This window comes from Coenobita brevimanus, chromosome 78, assembly GCF_032717465.1.
Source record: "Coenobita brevimanus isolate Jiangsu-jjx chromosome 78, ASM3271746v2, whole genome shotgun sequence".
In the NCBI taxonomy this organism is placed as follows: domain Eukaryota; kingdom Metazoa; phylum Arthropoda; class Malacostraca; order Decapoda; family Coenobitidae; genus Coenobita; species Coenobita brevimanus.
In genome coordinates, this window is record NC_137031.1 from 24,829,347 (window position 1) to 24,838,145 (window position 8,799).

The following is an 8,799-nucleotide window of genomic DNA, read 5'->3' on the forward strand; positions in this document are numbered from 1 at the left end:
GTGGTGGAGAGAAATGGTCATTACATGATAGTGAGGAGAGGGATTGGGATGTTTATCAAGTGTACTGTTGGTTTACTTTCATCTGACGAAACTCGGCCATTCTCGAAACTTGAATACTATGACGGGAGTGTATGATATCTGTTGAGTCTTACGTATGAAGTAGAAATGAGCCTCCTTTTCTGTTAGTAAGATAGAGCCTCCAATCTGACTACATTTGGCCATAAACTGAGCTGACAAAGGTTAGGCGTCTTGGGTATCATCAAACCGGACTGTACCGTAGTGGCGATGGGTTAGGGTGTTGTGATGATGATGATGATGATGGTGTGTGTGTGTGTATGTGTGTGTGTGTGTGTGTGAAGAAATCAGAAGTACAGGATGTATAATTATTACAAACCTCGCGAGGAAAAATAAAAATAGAATATCGGTGTTTCGTGTTATTTCTCCAGTACATTTTCAGGATATTACTCTGAACATGTCCAGAAAGAACAGACGAGAGCTCGCTATTCCACTTACTTGTTTTTCTCAGCGAGTTATTCCTTGTGTGTGTATAGATCTATTTATCTCTCTCCCATATGAGTTTATCTGCTTCGACTTCTGTCAACTAATCTCTCTCTCTCTCTCTCTCTCTCTCTCTCTCTCATCCTGGAAACACTCCCGATCTAAGACGTTAATAGTTGTTTTAGACGCACTGCAGGTGGAGAGAGAGAGAGAGCGAGAGAGAGAGAGAGAGAAAGGACATTTACAAGCGAAAGAAAAATGAAATAATTATTGAAGAGAACAGAACATGGAAAAAAAAAAAAAAAACTATCTATCCATCTCTCTATAGCCAGACTTCTTAATCTCATAAGAGATGGCCACAAACAAATCACCTCCACGTTGTCCTGCTCACTGCCATTTCGCTGCCCTTCTTCAAATTAAAAACGCCTTTCTCATTTACTCCATCTTTACTCCATCCCTCCATCTCATGTTCGGTTTCCCCCTACCTTTCCTCACCTCGACTTCAGTCTCATACACTCTCCTAGTTAGTCTCTCACTCTCCATCCTCTCAACATGGCCCAATCCCCCTCAGCGTATTTCTCCTAACTTTTTCTATAGCATCCACTTCCACAACACAACGCTCTTTCACTTCCTCATTTGTCAGTCTCTCTCTTCTTGTAATCCCACAGGCTCCTTTCATAGAAATCATTTCCTCTGCTCTCATTCCTGATTTGTGTCCTTTCAACAAGGTCCAAGCATCGCCTCCATATATCAGAGAGGGGATCACAACACTATCATGCAGGACTTTTGTACTTCCTCACTTCCCTATTCATTTTCACTGCTTTCAATGAACCAGCAACCTTCCTCCCTGTTGAACCCTTTCTAGCACTTCATCCTCTAACCTTCCAGCCTTACTCATCACACTACCCAAGTACGAGTACTTAAACACACTCACATTTTCCATTTCCTCACTTTCCAGCCTCACTGCCCATTCAGTGGCTTTATTTCTGTCGAAGACTACATCTTTGCTATTTCCTACATTCACCTTTAGATTCCGTTTCTCGTATACTCTCCCAAACTCATTCACCAAGCCTTGCTGTTCCCTTTCTGCTTCACTTAACAATACAGTATCATCAGCATACAACAGAAGAGGAAGTTTCCAGACGCTGCCCTTTCTCATTAGGGCCGCTCGAACATCCACTGCCCTACTTTTTATTTCTTTATACCTTCATCTAAATACAAATTGAACAACCATAGCTTAATGATAAAACCGTACTTCATTCCAGCATTTAGATAGAAAAATCTACTCAGTTCATCCACACGCACTGCAGCCCTTGTGACCTGACACATACTCCTCACGGCATTCAACAGCTTCCCATTTACTCCACATATTTTTGGTATTTTCCACATACCTTTTCTATCCACTCTGTCGTATACTTTCTACGAATCCATGAAGGCCTCATGCAATTTTATTCTCTTCTTTAGAAACTATTCCTCTCAATATTTTAGAATGAATATCTGATCTACACAAATTTCTTCTCTTCCTGATACGTCCCATTTCTTCTCCAACTATTTCCTTTGTTTTTCCCCTAACTCTGTTGGTAAGTATCCTACCTTACACTTTTTCCTATTACACTTAAAAAGACAAATGTCCCTATGGTTGAAACACTTCTTTTTCCCTTTTTCCTTTGTACATCAGAATAATTTTACATGACCTCCAATCCTCCGGGACTACCTTATTCGCAGGCCAATCTGCACACCTTTCATATCCACTATACTATTATCTCTCCCAAGAGCTGGAGCATTTCACCGCACACTATATCAGTTCATGGGTCTTTCCCCATTTTTACTTTCTTCATTGATCCCACCACTTCCATCCTACTGATCTCTTCATCCCTTCTCATCTCCCTCCTTCTCCCAGTAGTCAGGTGGCTTAGCGGCAAATTTTGCCATTATCGTTACACGGCGGATAAAAGCACCGAATTTGGTATGAGGCTTCCTTAGGGTGTACCGATGAATTTTAGAAGGGATGCCCTCCTGAAATTTAAAAAAAGAATATATATAGATACCCTATACTGAAGGTGGAAAAATGTCATTTTCCTAAGATAATAAAAATCGTGATTAGACGATATTGGTTGAAGAAATATAAAATTTGATACCAAACTCCTGAAAATTAAATTTTACGTTTTTTTTTTTTTTTTTGTTCTATGCACTTTTTTATATCCGATTCACCGTTTATGAGATAATAATTTATTTTTGAGTTTTGAGTTAATTTTTTTGAATTGTAATAAAACTATATTGGTTAAAGGTACATTTAATTTGATACACTGTTAGAAAGGAAATTAAATTTTGCATCTTTTTCATTCGTGACACTTTTTTGTTCTGATTCACCGTTTACGAGATATTGAGGTTTTTTTTTAGGTGTTCAGTAAATATTTCATAAAATTTTCCCATTTTAAAGATTATCATCATTAAAAGCATTACTAGAAAGGAAATTGATTTCCGCACTGTGATATTTTACTATTACTGAACATCCATTATATTTTCACAAAAAATGTACTAGACTAAACTTTTATAAAAGTAACTACAGTCATTGTAGGGAAAGATTTTTTTTTTTTTTTTGGTAAATTATGATTTTTATGAAAACTTGTTGAAATCAATTCAGTATCTCCCACAGCAACCAATAGGCAAATGCCTGCACTATATCCCCCAGTGCCGTCAGCCTCTCCTTTTTAGACTGTTGTCCTATTTTTCTGATACATTTGCACTTACAAAGTGGTAAACAATCTATAGTTGCTTTAACACACTTGCAGACGGAGAAGCCCCTTTTGCAGGAGCATTTGATCAGTTCCCTGCACGATCTGGACACTTCTGGAATAGTCATCCAAACTGATACCCATGACCCAGATACCTTGGTCCAAGCAAAATCCTGCGGGGAAGGAACCACAAGCTGTGTTTGTCTACTGGTCGTCCAGATTCCTGCTTGATACACTGCGCGGTGGACATACTGCAGGAGCGCATCACTGGTGGGTGGCAGTCTATCCATTGCTCGATTCTTCTAACAAGAGCTCCCTTCTTGTTTCGTTGACTGAACTCAAAGGGCTGGTTCTGTCATACAATATGACAGTCAATCTCTCTAGCTTCTTGAAATGTTCATCTTCGACATCCAGCAACTGGAAGGAATGACCAGCGAGATACACAAATGTCTCTGTCACGTCTTCATAAACCTGCCAAGCCTGCCAAACCGACTTCTTACCCTTGCCATCAATGGCAGAAGTTGTGTCGCAACCTGAAAATGCATGGAACAGGTAATGCTAGTGATTTTGGCTCACCGAGGCTTGCACAAATGGAGTTTGTGGTAAAACCTGTAGTTTTTGCCAATACCAAAGGCTACCCATATGTTGACCAAAATACAAGTCGCAATCAGCTCATGAAATATGCCTGCAAGGATGACTATAACGTCTGTGTCAACAGTACGCACTTGAATACTCTTTTCTCCATGCTCCAATGCATGCACTACATGGACCACTATTCGGGAAAGTATTAGGCAAGACAAAACTGCCAGGCAATTGGATGACTTTCCTTCGTGACCCAACATACAAGGATGAGCTGTTTTCCTTTTTAACTGCAAAAATGAAAGAGTTCGACTGGCCACCAGACAAAGCAGTATATGTTACCTCAGGGGAAACTGTGGAGTCTATAGGTGCCAGCACCCCCATGCAAAACTGCAATCATGAGGAGGCGGACACGCGAATAGTGGTCCATGTAGTGCATGCATTGGAGCATGGAGAAAAGAATATTCTAGTGCGTACTGTAGACACAGAAGTTATAGTCATCCTTGCAGGCATATTTCATGAGCTGATTGCGACTTGTATTTTGGTCAACATATGGGTAGCCTTTGGTATTGGCAAGAACTACAAGTTTTACCACAAACTCCATTTATGCAAGCCTCGGTGAGCCAAAATCACTAGCATTACCTGTTCCATGCATTTTCAGGTTGCGACACAACTTCTGCCATTGATGGCAAGGGTAAGAAGTCGGTTTGGCAGGCTTGGCAGGTTTATGAAGACGTGACAGAGACATTTGTGTATCTCGCTGGTCATTCCTTCCAGTTGCTGGATGTCGAAGATGAACATTTCAAGAAGCTAGAGAGATTGACTGTCATATTGTATGACAGAACCAGCCCTTTGAGTTCAGTCAACGAAACAAGAAGGGAGCTCTTGTCAGAAGAATCGAGCAATGGATAGACTGCCACCCACCAGTGATGCGCTCCTGCAGCATGTCCACCGTGCAGTGTATCAAGCAGGAATCTGGACGACCAGTAGACAAACACAGCTTGTGGTTCCTTCCCCGCAGGATTTTGCTTGGACCAAGGTATCTGGGTCATGGGTACCAGTTTGGATGACTATTCCAGAAGTGTCCAGATCGTGCAGAGATGTGCTCAAATTCTTCTGCAAAAGGGACTGCTCCGTCTGCAAGTGTGTTAAAGCAAAGGTAGATTGTTCACCACTTTGTAAGTGCAAATGTATCAGAAAAATAGGACAACAGTGTAAAGAGGAGAGGCTGACGGCACTGGGGGATATGGTGCAGGCATTTACCTATTGGTTGCTGTGGGAGATACTGAATTGATTTCAACAAGTTTTCATAAACATCATAATTTATAATAAAAAAAAAATCTTTCCCTACAATGACTGTAGTTACTTTTATAAAAGTTTAGTCTAGTACATTTTTTGTGAAAATATGTATTTTTAATGGATGTTTCAATAATAATAATAAAATATCATAGTACGGAAATCAATTTCCTTTCTATGTAATGCCTATAATGATGATAATCTTTAAAATGGGAAAATTTTATGAAATATTTACTCAACACCAAAAAAAAAAAAAAAAAACAGTATCTCGAAAACGGTGAATCAGATTAAAAAAAAAAAAAAAAAAAGTGTCACGATTAAAAAAGATGCAAAATTTAATTTCCTTTCTAACACTGGTATCAAATTAAATGTACCTTTAACCAATATAGTTTTATTACAATAAAAAAATAATAACTCAAAACTCAAAAAAACTCATTATCTCATTAACGGTGAATCGGATCAAAAAAGTGCACAGAGCAAAAAAGATGTGAAATTTATTTTTCTTCCAGGGGTTTGGCATCAAATTTTATATTTCTTCAACCAATATCGTCTAATCACGATTTTTATTATCTTAGAAAAATGCCATTTTTCCACCTTCAGTGTAGGGTATCTATATATTTTTTTTAAATTTTCCGGAGGGCACCCCTTCTAAAATTCATCAGCACACCCTAAGGAAGCCTCATACCAAATGCGGTGCTTTTATCCGCCGTGTAACGTAAATATCGCTAAGCCACCTGACTACAGCCATTCCCCAGCCACTTATTCTTGCGTTACTTTCATAATTTTCGTTTAACAATTCCATTAAAAAACTAAAATAAATTAATCACAAAAAAAGAAAGACAAAACTACGCATATTAAAACAGGCAGAAGAAAACGGTAAACGGGGTAGCAGAAGAGGACATTCAAGACACTAGAAAGTGACTAGATAGACACAACAGTAGTTCAGGTCAAATTCTGTTCTTGAGTAACGTCTTAATGCGTGTTCATGTGCAGTCTTTTAATATGAGGAGGAGGATGGATGGATGGATGGCAGGAGGGAGGGAAGGAAGGTAGGAAGGAAGGAGGAAATATAAGATAACAGGGAAATGAATAAATAAAATAAAGAACTAAGAACGAGTTAGAAAATAGTAAAGAATGAAGGATGAAGGAGGGGAGGAACAGACGCATTTGATTACAGAATGAAGGTGAGAACAATGGAGATGAGGAAGGAGGGAAGGAAAATAAAAAGAAGACGATATAGGGGGCAAAATGTTGAAGAAAAGGAAGAGTACAGGATGGGAGGAAGGAGGACTGTATGAGAGGGACAGATAAGCAAAAAGAGAGGGAGAATGAAAGTCAAGAGAAAACATAAATAGATGAGGCGTATATAGCAAGACCGAGGATGAGGTGAAGGGATGGAGTTGAGAGGTATATGAGGGGGGAGTGAGTTGGGGGGAGGGCAGTCAAATGGTGGGTGACAGAGCGACTTGGAGGCCTTTTGTCTGCAGCCACCTTTTGCGGGATTAGGGCGTCGGGCTATAGATAGATAGATAGTATATCAAGCAACAAAAGAAAGCATGAGAGGAAGGACGGCAGGAAGAAAGGAGGGAAGAAAAGAGGGAGGGGAGGTAAGAAAAGTGAAAGGCTGAACTTTTTCAGTGTCTCAGTAACACAGAGAGTAGGCCAGCATGCTCTGCAATACAAGTTTCTCTAATTATCAACATCAAAGTACATGCACATTACACACAACACTTCCTTTTCCAAAATTTAAAAAAAAGTCATAGCAGCACTACACGTGGCCTCGGAGTCCCCAGGGGGGGGGGCATAAATGCCCCCACCTTCCGCCCCTCTCCCGGTGACGACTCGAGCTGCCTGAAACCACTGATTCTCTTCTTCATTTCTGCAACATTCGCGCCTTTTCCTTTAACTTTCGCTCTGTTGAGCACCACCTCTCCTTCTCTAAACCTCACCTTCTTTTTCTAACTGAGACTCAGCTGTCTGAGGCAACTGACAGCAAACCCATTTCTGTATCCCCCTACTTTATACTCATTTCAAAGCCAGAGGTGGTTGTTGCTTATATGTACACAACGACCGATCTTGTTCTCGTGTTCCTGAACTCGATTCTTCTGAATTCTCTACACTCTGGCTTCGGCTTTCCTGTCATTCTCTGACTAAATATATCTACGCTGTTTACTTATCTCCTAATTCTACTGACTATCAAAAATTCTTTGACTATCTTACTTCTACGATGGAACACATTCTATCCATTTCTCCTTTCTCAGAAATCTCCAATCTAAGAGATTTCAATGCTCACCACCACCTTTGGCTCTCCTCTCCTTTCACTGATCCGCCTGGTGAACTAGCCTACACCTTTTCTATCCTTAATGACCTAGTGCAGCTTGTACAGCACCCTACTCGTATCCCTGATAGCCTTGGAGAGAGCTCCAACATACCTGACCTCTTCCTTACTACTAATCCTTCTGCTTACACTGGTAATCTTTTCTCTCCGTTGGGCTCCTCCGATCACAACCTTATCACCTTAACCTGTACTATCGCTCCGGTACGGCCTGTGGACCCTCCAAAGAAACGACATCTGTGGCACTTTGGAGCTGCGGATTGGGAGGCCCTCAGGCAGTACTTCTTTGATTTTCCATGGAATGATTATTGCTTCCATGGCCGGGAGCCATCTGGGTGTGCCTTGCGCATTACGGAGGTTATTCTCTTGGGCATGGAAGCATACATTCCTTTCTCATATCCTCTGACTAATGCAAGAAAGCCTTGGTTTAATCACACTTGTTCTAATGCTGTTCGCAACAAGGAGAGGGCCTATAAAAGGTACCAGAGCCAACACACCCCTGAATCACATCTTTTATACGTTTCTGCCCGGAATCTTGCTAAGTCTGTTCTTCGCTCTGCTAAAAATAATTTCATCCTTACTAAATGCTCTCAACTCTCCAACTCGAATTCTTCCCGCTCCTTCTGGCACCTTGCCAAAAACCTTTCTAACAACTTTACCTCATCATCCTTCCCTCCTCTTTTCTACTCTGATGGCTCTGTAGCTATTTCTTCTACTGATCAAGCAGATCTCTTCGCACAGACTTTCTCCTCCAATTCCACCTTAGACGATTCCGGTGCTGTTCCTCCATCACTTCCCCCCTCTGACTTCCTCATAGCTAACATTAAAATTTCTTCAGCTGCTGTATTTTCTACCATCACTGGCCTCAATACTAACAAGTCAAATGGGCCTGGTGGAGTCCCTCCTGTTGTTCTCAAGAACTATGCTTCTGTGCTTACACCCTGCCTAGGCAAACTCTTTCGCCTTTGTCTATCAACTTACACCTTTCCTTCTTGCTGGAAGTTTGCTCTCATTCAGCCAGTCCCAAAGAAGGGTGACCATTCCCATCCCTCTACCTATCGTCCAATTGCTTTAACATCCTGTATCTCAAAAGTTTTCGAGTCTATTCTTATTAGAAAAATTATTAAGCATCTTTCCTATCACAACCTTCTTTCTGATCGTCAGTATGGGTTCCGTCAGGGAGGCTCCACTGGCGATCTTCTCATCTACCTTTCAGACTCCTGGTCATCCTCCTTTCGGGACTTTGGAGATAGCTTTGCCATTGCACTTGACATCTCAAAGGCTTTGGATCGAGTCTGGCATAAATCTTTAATTTCCAAACTGCCCTGTTACGGTTTCTATCCTACTATATGTGCC